At 31.1% G+C, this 24,126-nt stretch overlaps 1 protein-coding gene and 2 long non-coding RNA genes across 3 annotated transcripts in view; 1 reads left to right on the forward strand and 2 right to left on the reverse strand.

The window, feature by feature from the left end:
- LOC143085619 (glutamate receptor 2-like) overlaps positions 1–24,126 on the reverse strand; it is a 75,584-nt gene that overhangs the window by 21,480 nt on the left and 29,978 nt on the right. The window lies entirely within an intron of this gene.
- Positions 910–5,554, reverse strand: LOC143085621 (uncharacterized). The gene is made up of 3 exons (XR_012981390.1): positions 5,178–5,554; positions 2,621–2,713; positions 910–1,600 (listed from the first exon to the last, which is right to left on the reverse strand). It is a non-coding gene; the product is annotated as an uncharacterized LOC143085621 (long non-coding RNA).
- LOC143085620 (uncharacterized) lies at positions 17,305–21,734 on the forward strand. The gene is made up of 3 exons (XR_012981389.1): positions 17,305–17,433; positions 20,168–20,255; positions 20,955–21,734. It is a non-coding gene; the product is annotated as an uncharacterized LOC143085620 (long non-coding RNA).

A 24,126-nucleotide genomic window follows, 5' to 3' on the forward strand; every position in this document is an offset into this window, starting at 1 on the left:
ACAGGAAGTTCAAACAATTGGACTCTGAACAGGGCAATATTTCAACAGATCAACAAAATAATGGGTCCGTTGAAATTAGATCTGTTCGCAGATCGCCTGAACGCACAATTGGACAATTATGTCAGCTGGAGACCAGATCCATTTGCGATCCAAACAGATGCGTTTCAAGTGAACTGGTCGAACAAGAAACAGTCTCCGGGACAAGTTTGCAATTCCGCTGAGTGCAAAAGTTGTCACCTTAATTTTTGGAGTTAAGTCAAAACAAAGTTGATAACTTGGTTGGTATTGGTTCCCTGATATTTGTCCTAAAATTTTTTGGATCTAGCACCACTGTTGAAAAAGTTATGCCCCTTTTTTCAACAATTTCCTCAGAGGAAAAGTACTTTTCCTCAAGGGAAATCAAATTTCCCTGAAGGAAAAAGATTTTTCCTCAAGGGAAATTGTTTTTTCCTCAAGGGAAAAAGATTTCCCTTAGGGAATTTGCTGCATAATTATTTCCTTTGAGGAAATTCTATTTCCTTTGAGGAAATTCTATTTCCTTTGAGGAAATTCTATTTCCTTTGAGGAAATTCTATTTCCTTAGAGGAAATTCTTTTTCCTTTGAGGAAATTTGCAGCTTCAAATTTTCCTTGGAGGAAATACTTTTTCCTGTGAGGAAATTTGTAGCTTCAAATTTTCCTTGGAGGAAATACTTTTTCCTGTGAGAAAATTTTTGACAAACACTTTTCCTTGGAGGAAAATTCAAGACAACAAATTTCCTCTAAGGAAATCATTGATCTTCAAATTTCCTCTAGGGAAATTTCTGAACATCAAATTTCCCTTAAGGAAATGTTTTTCCTCTATGGAAATTTCATAACAGTACAAACAGTATTAATATATTTTCTCCTAGACTGAATTATTGATACAAAAGATAATTAAAACTTTAATACTGTAATACAAATTTTCATGGTGAGTATTAAACATACAAAAACAAAAGGCTGACTGTTTAGCATGTTTAAGACAATACAATAATAAGCAAAATGCTATGAATATCATACCATTTGTGATGTTATTAATATTGTGCTCATATTTGCATATTAAATAAAATAAACACTTTTCATGTCAAATTAACTTGTCTTCTGTTTCAGCTGCTGTGTATTCGACCCCCTACATAACAGTTCAGTGCATAAATAATTCAATCCACAAGACATCTTCCTTCAATTGGTTGAATAAATTTTGGCAACGTATGTTCTTCAAACATCTTCTTTATATATTTGATATGATGGAGCCATGTACATGAATTGATAAAGCAGGTGTTTATTTCGACAACAAACATGACAAAGATACTATTTTTTTTCTTAATTTCTCCATAATCCATCAGTTAATATGAATGTAGGTTGTTACATTTTACACAATTGTGTTCTTTGATAGTACTCCATTTTGTTTATAGCAATTTTGTAGGATTTTTTCTATTTCTTTTTCCAGAAAAACACACAGTTGAGTTCATTTCACATTAATAATCCAATTAGCACATTATGTAGAAAAGTATTAACAATTAAGTTTCCTCTTCAGTATAGACCTGCAGGACCTGTTGATGATCATAAAAACGAAGATATCTGACCTATAAATACACAAAATAAAAAAAAAATGTTATAAATGGAGAAAAAAACAGCAATATAAATAAGCTTATTTTATCATGTTTTAATGAACATTTTGAGAAACTTTCATTTGATATTCTTACTTGTCATGCTTATGAGTTCTCTTATTTCAGTGCTTTGTGTCCAAGATTTAATATTCGTTGTTTAGTGCCTTGCAGTGATAGTTAAAGTTGAGCCACTTGCAATAGTTGTTATAGAATGTTCATATGTTGTGTTAATATTTGAACCACTGTCCTATATTATGGTCAGGTTGAGTGCTCACAGACATGAGGCCTAAATTAATATATTGTCTGTTTCCCTAATCCCTATTCTGACAAGCCAGGTGTGGGTAGGTAGGTAGGTAAATAATTTTATTTTTCCCAAAAGCCTGAATATTATCGGATGATCCGGCAAGCCCAAAAATCAGAAATGAATAAAATAATATTTGGCTTAGTTTTGACAATAAAATTTTATGAGTAGGGCCATTTTTGCAGGGTCGGTCAGGATTGAAGAAACAAACAATATTTTATATTAGGCATGATTTTTTTTTATTAATTGTTATTGACTTTGAACATGTTGAACTAAATTGGATTGTTTAAATCTTTATATGTTGAGATCTTTAATGGATGACCTATAAAGGAAGTGTTTTCTCATTATTGAAGGCAAGCCCATGATTGGCCTTTAATTTCTTGCATCCGCTTCATTGAACTCTGGTGGATAAGTCACTCATTTACCATACCACATTTTCTTATTTTTATATGAGTCATCATTCAAAGGCAATTTCTTTTATTACTGTAATTCAGAAATTATCGAAACTTTTTAGTAATGCGAATAATGTGACTGGGTGAGTATCGCAAAAATAAGAAATCATATTTTGATAACAGAAACATATATATATATATATATATATATCATGTAACTATATAGATCTTTATGCAGATTTTTTTTGTAATCACAATAAGTTGTCCCTTCCCTGAAAAATCTGAATTTAGAAGTGGTCTTACCATTTAGGCCTTGTTGTATTCTGTTTATCTTGTTTTGCGCTCATTTCTATTGTAACTGTTTATATTTTTCATCATTTTTCTATATTTCTTGTCCTATAAAACATAAAAAGGGTAAAAACTATTATAAAACATCAGTTTGTGTTTTTCTTTATATTCAGTTATATTTAAAAAGAATGGAATATTTACGCTATTTCATTTCACAAACTTTTTGCCAGTCATGACTTTCAAAGACTTTCACCCTGGTCAATAGTTTAAAAAACAAACATTCCCATACTTTTTCTTTGTGTTCGTACTAATTTTTCATTTGACAACAAAGACATGATTCAACTATTCTTCTAAAATTTGTTTCGCTTGACTACGTTAAACTCTGAAATATTGTTAACAGTATAATCTGTATGTGTCTCACTTGTCAAAATTTCAAATTAATATATAAATCAGATAAAAATGCTATCCATGGCTCAGCTTGATACAAATGTACAGGTTGAACCCAGAACAGTTGGGGCAAGTATGGACACAACATTCAAGCTCAATACAACTCTGAATTTTAAATTTGGATTGTGATTCAATAGTTGATGCAGCATAGGTTTCTGACACAGAATGAATGCGGTCCAAGTACTTAAAAATTTTAAATTGACAATTAACCTCTAAAATGGTCCAATATACAAAATCTCAATACATGGTTAGATGCAGCATATCAACATGATCAAAGAACCCCAATAATTCATTTTTTGGTGAAATCAAATAAAGTTAAATTTTGGACCTTTTAGAACTCAATGTGGACCAATTTGATAATGGGTCAAAATATCAAAAATCTTAATGAATGGTTAGATTCAGCATATCAAAGAGCCCCATATAATCAATTTTTGTTGAAATCAAACAAAGTAAAATTTTGGACCCCGATTTGGATCAACTTGAATTTGGGCCCATAATAAAAAAATCTAAGTAAATATTCAGATTCAGCATATTAATCTGAACACCAAGGATTTAAATATTGTTAAAATCAAAATAAGTTTAATTTTGGACCCTTTGGACCTTAAGGTAGACCAATTTAAACAGGACCAAAAAACTAGGAATCTAAATACACAGTTAGATTTGGCATATCAAAGAACTCCAATAATTCAATTTTCTATAAAATCAAACAAAGTTTAATATTGGCCCCTATTGGCCCCTAATTCATGTAATTCCCAAACTCTGAACAAAACTCTGGTCACAAACCTTGTGTTTGAATTTCATAGATTTCTATTACTTGTACTAAAGTTATTAAGCGAAAACTAAATGTCCTGGGACAACGACGACTACATGATAAAATTGAGAATGGAAAAAGGGAATGTGTCAAAGAGACAACAACCTGACCATAGATTTGAGGGTTGGAATCCTTTTCTTTTACCGAGCAATGCATTTGAATGGGAGATATAGTTGGAACCCCTCTTTGCTCTTGGTTGGGACCCCCCTTTTAAAATGGCTGGATCCGCCCCTGAGAAGCATTATAGAAAAATCTATAAGCTTTAACTCAAAATAAGGATAATTTTATTTTTAAAGGGCAGGCACAGATCCAGAGGGGGGTTCAAGGGATTGGAACCCCCTTTTTTTGGATAATCAATGCATTTGAATAGGGACATGTAATTGGAACCCCCCCCCCCACCCCTTCCCCTTTTGTCCTGGGTTAGAATCCCACCCCACCCCTTTTTAAAATGACTGGATCCGCCCCTTAAGGGTCTATTATTAAGTTTGACAACATCAGACGACATACTACTTTATCAAAAAAAAAAATGCCACATTTCATCCAATTTAATTTCATCCCTTACTTGCTACATGTATTTCATCCATAATATTTAAAGAAATAAATTTGGGAGGAGTATGATTTTAATTCATTTGTAATTTGCAAGTTATTAACTATCCAAACTAGAGACCTAATAGAGTAGATATACTTGACTAATTTAAATCAAACTGTGACTGGGAACAAAGATTTAAGGGAATAGATGACAGTTTACCTACAATGACCTAGTTTCATAGCAATAGCATACATTAATAAAGACTACATGGTCATTCTTATGTTTAAACATGGTTTAAACTTTGGGTGTTCATTTTTTAATGTTTAACATGTTTAAAGCTAACAATTTCAACTACATACATGTATCAAGATTTGATCCTACATTATTTAAATATTGAAAAAAATAGCTTTTTAAATTTGGATCTATATATAATTGTGAATGTCACATGGATGTATTTTAATGTAAAGCATCTGAAAAATCATTAGCCGTCTCATATTTATTTCAGTTCTTCAAAAGGCAAATTTATATGAGCTTATACTGAAAATAGAGATTTCTTATTAAGGAGAAATCCCTGTCCCCCTTTTTGTGTGAAAAATTTTGTTGATTATATAGGGAATCACAGAAACATGACTGAGGCAAGCATCACCCATCTGAACCCCCCCATGAATATGTTTTTTTAGCTTGTGTAGGTGTAAGTCAGTAAGGAGGCAACCATTTGATTTGTAGGCCGGGTGAAAAATGTGATTAATCTTGCTTTGTAAACTTGTGCTATAAATAAAAATTACCAATCCATTAAAAAATCCGTGAGCCCAATCTCATCCAGTGAAATAGATTATAGTCTGTTTTCGAAGTTATATGGAAGTAAGTTAGTAGTCCAGATAATTATGACGCATTGCAAGGCATTTTTTCTAAGGAGAAGTGTAGAATGGGGGAATGGAACCAATAAATTGATCGGATCCGAAATGTTCTTCCCAGTAAAGGAGCACCTATTATTTTGTAGGTAATTATTATTAGTGTCGGTGGTCTCACAAGTAAATCAGAGTGAATATTGCATGCACATTAAAATTAGCAGAGAAGAGACAATTATCAACTTGTGTATTATTCATTTTCTCGCAGTTATTTACGGTAAATCAGCTATATAGACATAGGAAGATGTGGTGTATGTATAGGTAAACGGACAGAAAGTCACAGGACAAAAAGTCACAGGACATAAAGTCACAAATTTGATAGGACAAAAAGTCACGGGACAAAAAGTCACAAATAATGTTTTGACAATTGTTGGAATATATAAGAGAAATATCTTGAAATATTTACTTTTTAATACATATATTCATATTAAAGTTCATGGAATTTATCATTTTACTTGAAAAATGAAGATTTATTTTATTTTAATCATGCAAAGGACATATTTCTTGGCACCATGAAGCCATTTGAGTGCCAATCTACTTTGACATTTTGTTTTCTTAACAATTATTTGATCATCTTTGATATTTTTTTGATAAATTTTGATTACAAAGTTGGTTAACATATAATACATCAAGAAAAATACAAAAATATTTTTGTAAAATAAAGCATTTTTTATTCAAAGAAAATAATCAGAAAAAATGAATTGTGACTTTTTGTCCTGTGACGTTTTGTCCGTGACTTTTTGTCTGTGACTTTTTGTCCTGTGACTTTCTGTCCTACATTCTATGTATATATATATATATCCGAAAACAGGTGTTCGGTTCTAGTACTATAGTGGCTATAGTATATGACTTTTAAATAACAATTATCAATTATATCTGTATTCTGTGGCGGGTCGAAGGGGATGGAATCCGGAGTTGGCCTCCCCTAGCATTTTCTCGCAGTTATTTACGGTAAATCAGCTATATAGACATAGGAAGATGTGGTGTATGTATAGGTAAACGGACAGAAAGTCACAGGACAAAAAGTCACAGGACATAAAGTCACAAATTTGATATTTAAAAATGTAACCTTATTACGCCAAATTTTATAATTATATATATCACCAATTCTTTGAAAATAATCTCAGGTGTTCGGTTCTAGTACTATAGTGGCTATAGTATATGACTTTTAAATAACAATTATCAATTATATCTGTGTTATGTATTATATGTTAACCAACTTTGTAATCAAAATTTATCAAAAAAATATCAAAGATGATCAAATAATTGTTAAGAAAACAAAATGTCAAAGTAGATTGGCACTCAAATGGCTTCATGGTGCCAAGAAATATGTCCTTTGCATGATTAAAATAAAATAAATCTTCATTTTTCAAGTAAAATGATAAATTCCATGAACTTTAATATGAATATATGTATTAAATAGCGCTAGACACCAAAGAGATTATTTTCAAAGAATTGGTGATATATATAATTATAAAATTTGGCGTAATAAGGTTACATTTTTAATAGAACAGGCAAAGAAAAAATATTTCCAAAATGCTATTTCAAATTGTAAAGATAGTAAAACTATTTGGAAGTATGTCAAAAGTCTAAATCCTAAAAAAGTACATAATAATATCACGCATTTAGAATATAAAAATAGTGTAATTCAAAATGATGTTGATATAGCAAATACATTTAATGTGCATTTCACAAATATTGCTGAAAGTATAGTTGATGACAAGTTATGTAATAATGATGATGGTGCCAGATTTGATGCACTCAATAAATTTGTAAAATCAAAGTTACAAACGGGTAGTGAAAAATTCATTATACCAGAAATGAGTATTTTAGATGTAAACATGTATTTAAAAAAACTTGACAAGTCTAAAGCAACTGGTTTAGATGATGTCGGACCAAATATTTTAAGTATGTGCAGCGATGTCATTGCACCAGCCTTGACATATATATTTAATCTAAGCATCAAAAGTGGTAAATTTCCAAGTATTTTTAAAACTGCAAGAGTTTGCCCAATTTTTAAAAGTGGCGATGCCTGTAATCCTGATAATTATAGACCAATAGCAGTTTTGCCTTGTCTCTCAAAAATCATAGAACGACATATAGCTAATAGTTTGTATATATTTTTAAATAGTAATGACCTTCTTAATACTACACAGTCAGGTTTCAGACCTAAACATTCGTGTACTACTGCACTTACTAAATTAGTAGATGAATGGTTGGCAAATATAGATAATGGAGAGATAAACGGAGTTATATTTTTAGATTTAAAGAAAGCTTTTGATGGTTAATCATATAATTTTATTGAAAAAACTTGAATATTATAATGTTTCAAATTGTACACTAGACTGGTTTAAGTCATACTTGTTTGAACGAAGCCAACAAGTTAAGGTCAATAACGTCATGTCTAATACTAAATGCATAAAAACTGGGGTACCACAAGGTTCTATCCTGGGCCCTTTGTTATTTATTTTATATATCAATGATTTACCACTTAATATAGAACATTCATTAATAGATTTATATGCAGATGATTCTACATTACATTGTAAAGGTAATAATTTACTTCAGTTAACTTCTAACCTTCAAAATGATATTCATGTAATTGAAAACTGGTGTGCGCAAAATTGTATGAAATTAAATGCCAAAAAGTGTAAATCAATGATTGTTGGTTCAAAACAAAGACTTTGTTCAACTGGAAACAGTTTAGATATCAATATTTCAAATGAACAAATAGAAAATGTAGATTGTGAAAAACTTCTTGGTTTATATATTGACAAAAACCTAAATTGGAATCAGCAGATAGATAAAATGTCATGTACTATATCAAACAGAATCAATTTATTGCAAAAGATAAGAAAATATTTACCTATGCATATACGTATTATCTATTTTAATGCTTATATTCTGCCATTATTTGATTATTGTTGCAATATATGGGGAAGCTGTTGTGAAAGTGGAATAAATAAACTTAATAAGTTATTAAAGAAATCTGCTAGGGTTATAGTAGAAGCTGACATAATGACATCATCCAGTTTATTGTTTAATAGTTTACGCTGGTTAAATGTGGAAAAACGCATTCAATACCAAAAGGCAATACTTGTATTTAAATCATTAAATGGTATGGTTCCTAACTATTTACAAGAAAATTTTCATTTTACTGATAATCAAAATTATAACTTACGTTCAGCTGATGAAAAAGTATTAAATCTTCCAAAACCAAAAACTAATTTTTTAAAGAAAACATTTACATATTCAGGTTCTCAAATATGGAACAGTTTACCAAATGAAATAAAAATGAGTAATACACTTGTATCTTTTAAAACAAAATGTTACAAATTTTTCATCAATTGTGCAAATTAATATGCTTTTTCATTATTATTTAAATACAATTGTATATTGTGTATAATATAACTTTATAATACTCTATGTACTTATAAATATGTTATTATTATTTTGAGGACTCTCAGGAAGATTAGTTTTAACTAATGGGATCATCCTCTTGAAATAAAGATTATTTATTTATTTTATTTATTTATTTGTGAGCAATCATTGCATAAATGATAATCTCGGGAATCCTCTCAAGTTCCTATATACAAGGTGATAGGACGTTCCGTTGGAATAGGTTACCTGTGCATCAGGAAAATTTTAAGGCATAGCGTGAAAAGGTAACCTATTCCAACGGAACCGAACGTCCTATCACCTTGTATATAGGAACCTTAAAAATATGTGAATAGGTCGGGAAAAACTCTCTTTTGACACTTAGGTATTGCACTGTTGCATTACACACCAATCAAAACGCAAACAATATGGCAAAAGATAACATTTTAACCTACACAATATATGAATAAGGTATACACTTTTGAAATCTAAATTATATGAAAAGGGTGGGGTAACCGTAGAAAACCAGCGGCAACGACACCCCTTATTTAATGGAGACATGTAGTTGGAACCCCCTTTATCATGGCTGGATCCGCCCATGATTTTACATGTAAATCAAGCCCCGGGTATTTGTTGGCATAACGGTAACCACGAAAGGGGGGGGGGGGGAATGGGAATTAAAATTGTCTCTTCACGATGATCGAAAAAAGTATCTTGCACGTTATTTTCATCATCTTGTCTGAAACACTCTGAATAATGAGCTTCAAGGCGAAAACAAGGCATGTGAAATACTAATAACATACACTTCTTTTTTTATACGTTGTATGGACAAACCCATAAATCCCTCAACAAAAATTGCTTGATTCATGTCATATCAAATAAATTACAGCGCGGAAAGGTAACTTTAATTTAATATCAAAACTAAATTTTTGTTATATTTTTCAATAAATTTATAAATCTTAATTAGGCATGCGTTGCGTGAGTTCCATTTCATGAGACCTACACAGATTTCTATAAAACAAATCAAAAATTATAAATACAGTTTTTCAATTCTTTCCGGCATAGATAAAAAAAAAATATGTATATAATCTATATACGATTTGGTTGAATTATTTCACTTCATTTTAATGATAAATCCTTTAGTTCTTAAATTTTTAATTAAAATGAATTTATCATTTTGATATCTAACGATAAACTTTTTAAATTGAAGTGACATGGTCAGTAACCTAATTAGTTGCATGGCTGATTACCATCTTACAGGTGACCCAGTAATTTTCCATATGACAGTAGCGTGTACCCTCGGGGTTATATCGGGGTGTGTATAACTTATTTTCTGGGGAACATCCTGTCCACGTGTAGTACTTAGCATATATTGCAACAGATGACATTAAACAAATTTTCTTTGTAGCATCGGAGGCAATTTCATGTTCGACCACACAAAATATTTCAGAAAAAAGATATGATAAAATCAAAAGAAAAAGATAAAGAAATATTAACAAATAAAGGTGGAATTGAGTAAACGGGGATTCGTGTTTTTATGAGCTTATTTTCAGTGGACAACAACAAATGGAAGTTTTTAACGACCTTGTGTGACCTATAGTTGTTAATGTTTGTGTCATTTTGGTCTTTTGTGGATAGTTGTCTCATTGGCAATCATACCACATCTTTTTGACTGGCTATATACATGATATAATATATATAGCACTTACACGGTCGGTCCAGTGGACATATTTCATACTAGATAACTTATACAGTAATTCTTTTTATATATGGGCTATTTCAAAAAAAATGATGCCTTTCCTTTAAACCTTTGTCAGTCTCTTGTATGATACTATATCTGTAATGTTTTTAGGTCAGATAATGTATTATGATTAGTTGGTCCTAACTACCAAAGATAATAGCAGTATGTGCTCTGTTTAAAAAATATTGTCCAAAATTGTACCTCAAAATGTCAGGAGTGTAACGCTTTTAGTGTGACATTTAGAAGAAAGCATGTGCATTCATTGACGATATAGAATAAATAAGGGCAGATACAATACCAAACAATATCTTTCATCCAACTATTATATCTTGACTATGATTTCTTGTTCAATTCTTCCATATATTTACATTTTTATGAGCCTCATAAGGTAAGTCAAATAAGTTTGTGTAAAAAAAAAAATGTTAGTAAAAGTCAATATGCTGCCAGAAAATGTCTTTGTAGGTGAAATAACATGTTTTTGTACATCTTGCACGGTTTATTTTTTTTGTTTAGTATCATAGCTTGGCACAGGTGTATCCAGTTGACCCTGAAGTTCTACTACTGGAATATTATGGTTACAATAAGAGGACTACCCAGGTCTGTCAGGAGTGTAACAACTGGGTTAAGATGTATTTTTTTTAGAAACAATGTTGTTATAGTTGTTGTTTTTTCTTGAATTTCAGTGAACATTACCTGTTACAGTTTATCAGTAACAAACATGCCATTATTATGGCCTTCATTGCTTTTGTATGCTCAATACTTCAATGTCAGGAGTGTAACACAAAAAAATGCCTTATTTCAATCTTATTAGCAAAGGTAAGTTATTGGAAGAAAAACAAGCTGATAATTATTATAAAATGACATTACTACACTTCAGCTTAACACAGAATACAAGTCTACATCATAACTTTTGAAATTTTTGAACTAAAACTGCAATTGAACTAGCTTGTTTAAATGTGTTACAGTCCTGACATACAAGTATTGAGCATAAACAAGCAATAAAGGCCATAATAATGACATGTTTGTTACTGAAAATATGCAACAGATGGTGTTCACACTCAAATTCCAGAAAAGAAAACCAATAATAACAACATTGTTTCTATAAAAAAATAACATGAATGTTACACTTAAACATTTTAAAGCGTTACACTCCTGACATTTTTGGGTACATTTTTGGACAATTTTTAATATACAGAGCACATACTGCTACCATCTTTGGTAGTACGAACAAACTTATCATAATACATTATCTGACATAAAAACAGCATATATATAGTATCAAACAAGAGACTGAACTAGATTTAAAGGAAAGCCATCTTTTTTTTTAAATAGACAATTAGCAAAATTTGTAAATATGTAAGAAGTACATAATTTTTTTTAACCTGTTCTTAATTTGCACTAAAATAATATGTGAAATATAAAGACTCTACATGATTTCAGGTCAGTTTCAGGTTAAAATATTGTAGCAATAAATTATGGTCAGGAGTGTAACATTTGTTACACTCCTGACAAGTTTCTGATGTAGCTTATCTATAACAAAATTCAACATGATTCTTTATTAAAATAATTGTAACATCTTTACAATGTAATGAGAAAGCCGATCTGTCTTGTAAAAGTGATTTTTCTGCACACTATTCACCAAAGATTCTTAAAAATTAAAGTGTAATTCTCATTAAACATGTTAAAAGTTTGCTCTTTGCTCAGAAATTAAAAAAATATGTAATCAAATATCTAATAAATTTGAGATTGTAAATTTAAAATAGATATCATTACTGATTTTCTAAACATTCCATTAAAAAACAGTCTTACAGTTACTGAAAAAATGTCAGGAGTGTAACAAAAGGATAAAAAACACATGTTTGTATTTTTTAAATGAAGAAAACTTAGAATTGACTGAAGCAATTGTTGTGAAATTTTCAGAGGATGTAATTAGATCATATATGTTTGCTTCCTTATACTTTTTATATAAAATTAAAGCTTTTGCAAAGAGGTATAAAAACTTTTGAAATAAGAAATTAAAGAATACACTAAAAATTGGTGAAATTTACATATTTAAAAAAAAAAACTGTTTATAAGTAAAAATAAATTGCAGGAAAATCATTTAGTACCTTTATTGCAACAAACAAAAAAAATACATTGATATTTATATTCTTATTTATGTTTGTCAGTTGAAATTATTATTTTGTTGTTTCCTTTAAAAAGTGGATGAATTCTTATGAGTAAAATGTTGTTAAAATTTTTGTTTTTATTATTTTGCATTAACCCTTGGTAGTTTTGTAAACTTGAATGTCTCTGGATTAAAGAAAAATGATAGAAAAAAGATTAGCAATGACTTAATTTTTTACCATGTTTGTCACACTTTGGCATCATTTTTTTTGAAATAGCCCATATATGAAAATTATTGTCCGATCTGATACACGTACCTATAATGTACAGAATTTTGAACAGCTTCAAATATATGGGGTCCGTAGAAACACCGCAAAGGACCTCCTTAGTGCACTAAGAACAAAAATGTGCACTAAGGACCTACTCCTTTCATAATTTTAAATTATATTTTTTCTAATGTTTTCTCGACACGTGCCTCAAAAAGTTGATTGTCACCTTTAGTATAATCGATAGCAATTCATGTTCGCTCAACCTTGGCCCGTGAATAATCTACTAGTATACTGATTAAACATGTATATGGTATTTCAAATTGTTCTCTATTTTTTTTTCATTTGTTTGTTTTTGCCGTATTTATTCTGTCTGCTATATTTTTTACTTCTAAATTAATAGCGTATTTTCAACTCTTTTCAGTTTGGGATTTTTCATCCTTTTAATTTTAAAAAGACAAATAATTGTGAACACTTCACGGAAAAGTGAGGATTGATATTTGGTTGCTTAACGTCCAGTTGCCAATACTTCATTCATTTTTCTAATGTTAAGAACTATGCCATTTATCAATATTTCGATTTGAGCGTTACTGATGAGTCTTGTGTAGACGAAACGCGCGTCTGGCGTACTAAATTATAATCCTGGTACTTTTGATAACTATCACAGCAATGTTTTTAAACATGTTTAGGAAAGGAACATATTTCTGATTCGATGTTTATATACAAATGCATTACAAGTATAAATATGTATAGGTTGATGTTTAGTCCCTTCGATGTTTTAGACTGTAAATAAATTATGACCAATTTATTTCTGACATCTTCTTCATTTTTAACTTTTGTGGATAGGTGTTTCATTGACAGCCGTACCACATCTCCTTTCGCTTATTTTTGTTGTATATATTTTTTAATTCACTTTCCTTGTCTTTTAAAATATAAAGTAAGTAAGTAAGTAAGTAAATTGTTTATTATAGTGACATGTGTAAATCAGCATAAATTTGTACAAAATATAATTACATATATAATACACCCGGCCCAATGGACCAATAAGTCACCTTTTACTGTTAGTTCAATATAAATGTTCTAATATCACGTGTCAATTGCCAATTTAAATTTAAATACAGATAGTTATAGATTAAGAATTAACGATTGTAAAAGTTCATATATTATTCAACTAATGTTTGTGAAAAAGTTTAAGAATGTTAACTAGAGTAAACTGTTTGTTTTCTACGGAAAAGTGACGCTGCTAAGTATTTAGCTATTTTCCTTGGATGGTTCACCATTAGAAATGTTAATTTTCCCTGCTCATCTAGTTGCGTAAAGTCAGGCACCATTAATATCTCGCTAAAAACAGTTTGTCTGATATCATTATAAAATGTGCAGTTTATAAGAAAATGTAGCTCACTTTCAACATTTTGAGAATTACAAAATCGGCATAGTCTGTTTTCTACTGGTTCCCCTATATATCTACCAGTCTCAATTCTGATCGGTAATAATCCGCATCTAAACTGGGCTAGCACAGATCGCTCGTGTTTCGTAAGATTTAGTTTTACATAGTGCTCTAGTTCGAAGTTTGTTTTAAAGTTTAAGTAAGATCGTAGCTTTGGTTTATTTATCAAGGACTCTCTCCATATATCACTGTAATAAGTTCGTACAATTTGTTCAAAAGATTTTAAATCCACCATTGTTCTACTTTCGTAATAATGTAACATATTAAGTTTAGTGAAAATATCTTTAGTGTCACTACACCAATTGCATGTTTGTGCAACGATCATAATCCATATTGAACACCACTTTCGTTAATCGGTCGTCTTCAAACGATAAAAGCCTATTCCAGTATCGAATAATGTTCACCCAATGCCGAAACTGACTTGGTATCCATCCAGTATCCCCATACAGTGCTAGGATTGGTGCAAATCTGTGAACGCCTAAGTAATATCGAATTGCTCTGTTCTGTACGTTGTCTATTGATTGGAACTTCCTATATATTTATTCCATTATTTTTATTTGATGCCGAAAATAAGAATACGAAGTTAAATGCTATAAATAAGCGAAGTAAAACAACCGTTAATAATTATGTATATGAGCATTATATCTATTTATAAAATATTTTAAATACAAGCAGACATACCATTTGTGACACCAATTTCATTTATTTCCAAATCTTAAAATCATACATTTCTGTTCTTTAGCGTTTCTTAATAATGGCAGAACGGGCTTAAGAGTCATATGATTAAGTTAACTAAATAATTTAGTTTTCCCACATCATTAGCGGATTTAGGGGGTTAAAGCGAGCCCCCCCCCCACCCGGTTGAAAATCTTAAAATATTTTTTGTATTAACCATTTCTTGTTTTAATGTTATCTTTACTATAATTTGAATATCTAGCACTGAATAGGGTGACACGTTGTCGCTACACTTCTTTAAATATACACAAGTCATAATAACATTGGCCAGAGGGTAACTTGATAATTAGAGGACCAAAGGATTTAATTAAGACAATCCAAGGCTGCTATCTCTATATTTTATTATATATATCTTTATTAGCCTCCCTTAGAGTGATACAACAATTGCAAAACGGGTAGATACGATCTGTAATCAAATAATTAACCTTATAAAATTAATACCTAAAATTTTATTTAGAGTAACCATATGCCGGATGAACAAAAAGTGTGCCATTTATTGAAAAACATATGGTTTGGTATAACATGAAAACTTCTCTAGTGTTTTAAACATTTCTCACATAACCCCTCCCCCAAACCCCCACTTCAAGCTCTGGATCCGCGCCTGCCCATAGTGCTTATTACATTATAAAATAAAATGGTATTCATCTTCAATTGTTGAAATAAAGATGAATTGTTAAAAAAAAGCATTGACACCAGTTTAAAGTTATCGTTCATAGAAGACAGTTATGATTTATTCTATAATTCTCTTTTTAAAACGTAATATAATTTTACCTCTTGGAGTTTTTCTATATGTTACTTCTGTAATCGGATTTTGAAGAACCCCATGGACACCACATACTCTCAAATGTCTTTCAAGGAATAATGATAGCATGTAAACTCTTGTGTTGTTAGTAAGGAAATGAAATATCAAAAGCATTTGTTTCTCAATTTTTATCTCAAAATAGGGTTCTTTAAATAAAAAAAAAGCTTGCATAGCAATTTCCTTAAAAACTAAATATATATAACAAAGGCAAAGTTTTAAAACACAAAATTTATTTTTATTTTTCTTTCATAAACTTGAATTTATACCACGCTAAACCGTTAGGTTAACAACCATTGATTAATCAATAAGTAACGATCAAAAGACAATTGTTTATTGGATTAGGTTGATTGAACATGATGATTCGGGAATCTGCAATAAACCGTTGGTCACGTGGCGAGTGGCAGGCGTTGATTAAAAAGTCATTTAACTTCAAAATTACAAAATCTATTGATACCTAACTTTATAGATTTGAGGTATTTAATCATATCCTCTTATATTCATGTTCGCTGTGATCTTAAAACATCGTTTTAGTGTCCTTAATGCAAAAACTTTCTTCTTAGTGCACTAAGAAGTCTTTTGCGGTATTTCTACACACCGAAATATATGGCCTTATTAATATAAGTGTCACTAATGGCTTAACGTGTTACCAAATTAAAAAGAAGAAATAGGCTCAAAACCGCATTTTTAACTTTAGATTTTTTTTCAATCGCAATATAGAGAAGAGGTCCGGTATACAGACTTATAATTAAAAAGTCCAGATGAGAAGTTTAACTTGCTTTTCTATTCCCGGCACTTTTAACTTAACGCATGCAAAAAAAAAATTCAGTACCTGGTTACAGTTGCGCATTGACAAATTATAATCTTTCGATTAAATGATCTTAAATCTATATGGTCTTTATTTTAAAAGTTATAAAATCTAAATGTAAAGTGATCTAAAATGTTCAATATAAATGAGTATTTTCGCTGTGAAATGAATCTAAGGTCGTCTAAAAGTGTATACATGTGTATTTGACCCGACTACTGACTACATAGTAAACTATTCATTATGTACCTATAAGGGGGGTCTGAGCGGGACTCGGGATTGTCGAGGCGTATTTTTTGTAAACGTGACACATGAAAGTCAAATTATGAGGGAGGGTAGGAGGGGTACTGATCCCGAAATCCCGAGCTTAAAAACACGAAATCCCGAAATCCCGGGCTTAAAAAACACGAAATCCAGAGGTCCCGAAATTCGAAAAAAGAATTATCGTATCCCGAAAGGGTCAATCCCGAAATCCAGAGCTTAAAAACACCCGATCCCGCAGTCCCGATAAAGGTCCTATCCTCCCTCAAATTATTGTGCCGTGAAAACGCGAAGTGAAGTTTAGCGGGACATGGGAAATAACAAAAATAGCAGAATTGTTCACTTACATAGTGTACGCGGGATGGCATCATGCGAGAATCTAAAAAAATAAGTAGTAACTAAGCGGGATCCGTGAACAGAACCCCCAATGAGACCCCCATTAGTTGTGGCTTATTCATTTTGGTCTTTTTAGTTAGTTTCTTTCCCCTACATTACTTGACCGTTTTTGTAAAACAACAGCACTCGAGGTCTGACAGTATTTTACCAAGAAATGCACAAAATATTCAAAAAGAAGGCCTAGAAAATTTAAATATTGGTATGCACACATACTCCCCTATCAGCACAGACAATTATATTTTTGTAAAGGCGCCAAACTCGTTTCTAATATTTATAATAGAACCGAAAAGAAAATGGAAATGGAAATGGGGAATGTATCAAAGAGATAACAACATGACCAAAGAGCAGATAACAGCCATAGGTCACCGATGGGTCTTCATTGCAACGAGAAAATCCCGCAACCTGAGACTGGGGTGGATCTAGTCATATAAAGGAGGGGTTCCTAACCCAGGACAATTTTTTTTTTGGGGGGGAAGGGGGGGTGTCCAACTACATGTCCACATTCAAATGCATTGATCGTCCAATAAAGAAAGGGGGTTCCAACATGTCCAACCTTCAGCCCCCCCCCCCCCCCCCCCTGGATCCGTGCCTGTGAGGCATGCTTTAGCTTGCCATTAAACAAAAATGTATACTAGTTGAGTGATAATGGACGTCATACTTAACTCTTCAATACTAGTTGAGTGATAATGGACGTCATACTTAACTCTTCAATATAAAAAAAAGAAACTAAAATAAAAATCATACAAAGGTCACAAAGGCCATAACTTCTGGCTCCTGAATTAGGAAAAGTGCAAAATGCAGTGAGGATAAAAGCCTTTACTGTAAATTCCTGAAATTACAATTATATAAATCATCTCACATCTTTGTGCATTTCTTGAAATTGGTCATATTAATAAATGCATGCAATATTTTCAGAAAATTTCAATATATAGGCTTTTAAAAGTCAGTCTTGTGCATGATTATCAATGATTATACTCGCACAATTAACACATGTGGTTCTCAAAACTCAGAGGTGTCTATGCTATTTATGACAACATTTTAATCAAGTATAAATTTACAAAATATGTTTAGAACTATATGATTTTTAGGTTTTTAAGCATAGATATAGTAGGTCAGGATCTGCGAACTCTCACTGACTGACTGAGCACATGAATTCAACACTAGTTTTTTGGTGATGTTGGTGTTGCTTAGTGTTTTGTTTTGTTTTTCTTTTCTGCATCTTATGTTTTGCCTTGGCATTGTCAGTTTCTCTTTCATTGCCTTTGGTTTTTTTTGTTATGTTAAATAACAAGTCACAAGAGAGAAAAAACAAAAAAAATATGTGAAAAAATGGCTTAGTTCAGTATATATTAAGGACAGAGATAACAAATAGCTAAATAAGAAAAAAGAAAAAAGAAAATTCCTTTTCTATGTACAGTCAATTGTCTGATAATCTAGAAGATAGCCTGATTTGGTCTAATTCTCCTGAATTCTAGCAGGTACTTTATTCCAACTTTTTTAATTCAAACAAACCATGTCTTAGATAGTCTTGGAATTAGAATACATTAATCATAAAATTTTCATAATACTTTGGTGAATTATCTAATTAAGCTCCTTTTTAATTTTTAGGGATTTTAAATTTTTAATTTAAAGTTAGGGATTTTATTCATAAAAGCGGGGATTTTTCCAGTACGTATACTATTAATAATGCTTTGAGCAATTTTCATGAAACTTGGTGAATTATTTTTGTATAACATAAACATGATAATTTTCCTTTTAATTTAAAAAAAAATCTGATTTATGTCATTGTACTATCATGACTTGGGATTAGGATAGTCTCAAGAATGCTTTCACAAATTTTTATGAAACTTTGGTGAATTGTTTTTATATCTTGACAAACTCCGTTTTTATTGTTATGACCCAAAGTGGAGGGGGCATAATGTTTAACACTTGTCAGATCGTTTGTCCGTATGTCCCAAAGTTGTTTTTTGTTCTCTTACAGTACTTTAGTTTGCCTCAACCAAATTCAATTAAACTTTTACAAAAGCTTGTTATCACAATTTTCATATCAAGTTTGAATTTTGGTGATGTCAGTGTTACTGTACTAGAGTATCAGAGTTATGCCCCTTTAGAAATGGGGAAAATATGCTGAATTTTTGGTTTCCTGTTCTCTAAAATTTAGTTTGTCTCAACCAAATGTTATGAAATCAATACACAATGCTTATCATCACAAAATACAGATTAAGTTTGAATTTTGGTAGTGTCTCTTTTACTAAATTCTATAGTTATGTTCTTTAAAAATGGAAAAAAAATGTTTCGGCCTTCTAACTAAAGTTTCCCTCAACCAAATTTTATTAAACTTTAAAAAAAAAAAAAAAAAAAAACTTTTTATCACAATTTTAATCAGATCAATTTCAAATTTTGGTAGTAAAACTTTTACCGTTCTTCAGTTATGTTCCTTTAAAACTTTGAATAATATGCAAGCTGGAGTATCATTCCCTATTTATCATGTATATTTTTTTATAAGATGCAGAGTTAAGGAACTTTAGTTGTTGCAAAGTTATTTTAAAATTGTCCATTTTCAAAAACTTTGAAAGGTTTTAGAAATTTATGGATTTGTTAAAAAAATCACAGCCTTAAACTTATAGTCACTTGAGATATATATCTATAAATGGAGCCAAATTATATACATGTTTTATGTCAATAAATACCACTGTTTGTGCATGTTTTGTTTTTTTTGGAGGGCAGGGGTCTTATTTGCACAGTGCTCATAGTTTTTTAGTCGATCATTAAAATTCATTTAAAGCTTAAAGACCAGCTATAAGGGCAAGAAGCTTATCAAGCACTCATGGTTTAGATTTTTATTAAACACACATTAATATACATAATGTACATTAAACAGAAAAAAAATATTGATGCAAGATGTCATTCAACTTTTACTCTTTTATGTATAGGACAAGAACTATAGAAGATACAGAGAAATTATATACAGCAGAAATGATAGGCAATGTAAAATTTGCAGAAGCCAACTAAACCTAAATGGTAAGGCACCTTTTAATTTTAAAAAAGTTATTGAACTTGAAAGATGATTACTAGTATCATGATTACTATAAAAATTAAAAGATGTGGTATATTAAATATGAAAACTATCATGGCTTTGAGAAAGCAATTGTAGGCCTGTTACGACCTTCAATAATGAGAAAATCCATACCCTATACTATAGTCAAAGTAGGCAGCTATAAAAGACCTAAAGATGAAACATTGAAACAATCCAAACTGTAAAACTAATCATGGTAATTGCCTAGTTTATAACAAAATAAATTACAAAAAATAAATATGACCGGTATGAAACAACAACAACAACAACCACTAAATTTTAGTGTCAGACTAAACTGACAAAAGCTACAGGCTCTGAACTTTGGACAGGCACAATAGGAATATGGCAAGGTTATATAAAAATAAGATGTGGTATGATTGCCAATAAGACAACTCTCCACCAGACAACCAATGATGTAAATTTCCTGCAAACAGGGACTTGACTTCTGTAAATCAACTAATTTTTCGTGAATATATACTTTATTTGGCATTTTATACTTTCTAGTCTACATCGCAGTTATTTATTTTTCTCGAGTTCAAGTTTACTTAATGTATTTTAATAAGGAAAGATACACATGAAAAACATTTATTGCTGTTTCTCTCTCCATTTATAACATTTTATTTGTTTATTTTGTGTATTTATAGGTGATCAGACATCTTGGTTTTCATGATCAATAGGTCATTACTGAAGAGGAAACTTATAGTTGAAATTTATTTACATAGTGCATAATTGGATTAATTTGAAATGGAATATGTGCTTTCCTGCAAAAAAGAAATAGGAAATTTCAACATTATCACATGATAATGACCATAAACAAAATGGAGTTCTATCATAGATACACAAAAACACTATTGCATAAAAGCAACAACATATCTTAATCAAAAGAAAGGAGAATGCTGAACAAATACTATTTTGTTGTTGAAAAATGGAACACCAGTTTTATCCACTCATTTACATCGCTCCCTCATATCAAATATACAGAAGAAGATCATTGAAGAACAATTTGCAAAAATGATTTCTCTTAGAATTGAAGGGAATTGTTTAGTGAATGGAATAATGTATTCACTGAATTCTTACGTAGTGGATTGAATAACTGTACACGAGCTGAAACAGAAGAAATTCTAATTTAAAATAACACGAAAAGTGTTTATTTTATTATTTAATCTGCAAATATATAAACAAATTCTTTAGAACACCACAAATGGTATGACATTCAAATTGGTTGCTTATTAATGTATCGCATTGAAACAATTACAAAGAAAATAGAAGCATTTGCTCCAAAAAAAATTATAAATCAAAGTTAAATTTATAAAAAAAGTATAAACAATACCTAGATCTAAACAGTCAGACTGTATTATTTTCAATGTCATTAAAATGTTGAGTCAAACATTTATTAAAGTTTTAAATATCATTTGCATCAATTATACAGTCTTGTTATTATTATATTCATACTGTTTGTATACATGGTGTAGTGAAGAAATGTTCAACAAGTAAAAATAAGGGAAAACATTTCCTTAAGGGAAATTTGATCTTCAGAAATTTCCTTAGAGGAAATTTGAAGAACAATGATTTCCCTAGAGGAAATTTGTTGTCTTGAATTTTCCTCCAAGGAAAAGTGTTTGTCAAAAATTTCCTCACAGGAAAAAGTATTTCCTCCAAGGAAAATTTGAAGCTACAAATTTCCTCACAGGAAAAAGTATTTCCTCCAAGGAAAATTTGAAGCTGCAAATTTCCTCAAAGGAAAAAGAATTTCCTCTAAGGAAAAAGAATTTCCTCTAAGGAAATAGAATTTCCTCAAAGGAAATAATTATGCAGCAAATTCCCTAAGGGAAAAAAATCTTTTTCCCTTGAGGAAAAAACAATTTCCCTTCAGGGAAATTTGATTTCCCTTGAGGAAAAGTACTTTTCCTCTGAGGAAATTGTTGAAAAAAGGGGCATAACTTTTTCAACAGTGGTGCTAGATCCAAAAAAATTTAGGACAAATATCAGGGAACCAATACCAACCAAGTTATCAACTTTGTTTTGACTTAACTCCAAAAATTAAGGTGACAACTTTTGCACTCAGCGGAATTGCAAACTTGTCCCGGAGACTGTTAAGAACCCATATGCTTTTCCCCCGTTCTGCTTGATAGCTCGTTGCCTAGCGAAAGTGAACAAAGAACGCTCGAATCTAGTTATCATAACTCCAGCTTGGCAGTCACAAGCGTTTTACCCAATCTATTGGAAATGTCAATATCAGCACCAATACTGCTCCCTCCAATGAGGGATTTATTGACAAACCCACAGGGCGGGACCCACCCACTAATAGAAAACAAAACCTTAAAACTAGTGGCGTGGAAAGTTTCCGGACTGAGCGAAAAGCAATGGGACTTTCGGAAGACGCTTCCAAACTTTTGGTTAGCGGATGGAGGAAAGGCACCCAATCCTCTTACAACAGCTGCTGGCGACACTGGGATCGCTGGTGTTGTGAACGGGACCTGGATCCCTTTCAGGCCCCTGTGGAATCTATAGCAAACTTTATTGCATATTTGTTTAAGTCTGGCTACGAGTATAGCACGTTAAATCTTTACAGGTCAGCTATTTCGGCATTTCACAAAAATGTGTCTCCCGAAAAAAAAGGCAAACATCAGTTGATTAAGCAGGTCATGGCGGGGGTTTTCAACGAACGCGCTCCTCTTCCAAGATACACAAAAACTTGGGACGTAGATATAGTCTTAAAATTTATAAGTTCTATGGGGTCGAATAAAAATTTGAGTTTGAAAGAATTGACATTGAAATTGACCATGCTTTTAGCTCTTACTTCAGCGAGTAGGTCGTCGGACATTCAGAAACTGGATATGAATTATATGAATGTTCGTACAAATGAAATTATTTTTACAATGGTAAAACTTACAAAGACTAGAAAGACTGGTTCACAACCATACCAAATAACATTTAGCTCCTTCCCGGAGAATGACAATCTTAATGTCGTTCAATGTATCTTAGACTACATTGATAAAACCGTGAGTCTTCGTCCTAATGAGTGTAATCAATTGATCATTAGTTTTATTAAACCTCACAAACCTGTCAAATTATGCACAATTGCGCATTGGTTAAAACGTATGCTAGAATCTGCAGGCATAGATACTGACATTTTCAAACCACATTCAACTCGGGGTGCGAGTACATCAAAAGCAAACAAGTTCGGAGTTTCAATAAAACAAATTATGAATATAGCAAACTGGCGATCTAGGGAACGTTTGAAAAATTCTACCACGAACCACTAGAAACAGAGATTGAAGCAGGTAGCTTCCAATCAACTGTCCTTAAACTGTGATTATACAGAAACCCAAAAAGGAAAACTTAAAGCAGTGTAAAAATGTTTATTAAAAAAAAAAACAAAAAAAACAAACAAAAAAAAAAAATCATAACAAAACAAAACAAACAAAACAATTTGATAAATCTATTTGTATATAGTGTAATATAGTGTATATATACATAAATAATTAAACAACTTTGAACATACATTATTAAACCTTACTTAAGTTTGAGAAATAAAATTGAAAATTTTATAAGTGCACGAAGTGCACGCAATGAAATTAAGATTTTATGATCAAACTTAAGTAAGGTATGGGTCCCCACCCACCCGACCGCTTTGTTTGGGCGTGTGTATTAACGTATATTCATTAAGATTTATAATCTTATTTCCGTTGTTTTGCAGTACATCTTTCAAAAAGGATTAACGGATGAAGACAAGAGAGATTGTTGTCAGTTAATATAAAAAAGAAGACGAAAAAGACGGTTTATAGAACTTTTATTTCGTGGGGACAGTTAGCA

The sequence above is a fragment of the Mytilus galloprovincialis genome, chromosome 8 (assembly GCF_965363235.1).
Source record: "Mytilus galloprovincialis chromosome 8, xbMytGall1.hap1.1, whole genome shotgun sequence".
Classification (NCBI taxonomy): domain Eukaryota; kingdom Metazoa; phylum Mollusca; class Bivalvia; order Mytilida; family Mytilidae; genus Mytilus; species Mytilus galloprovincialis.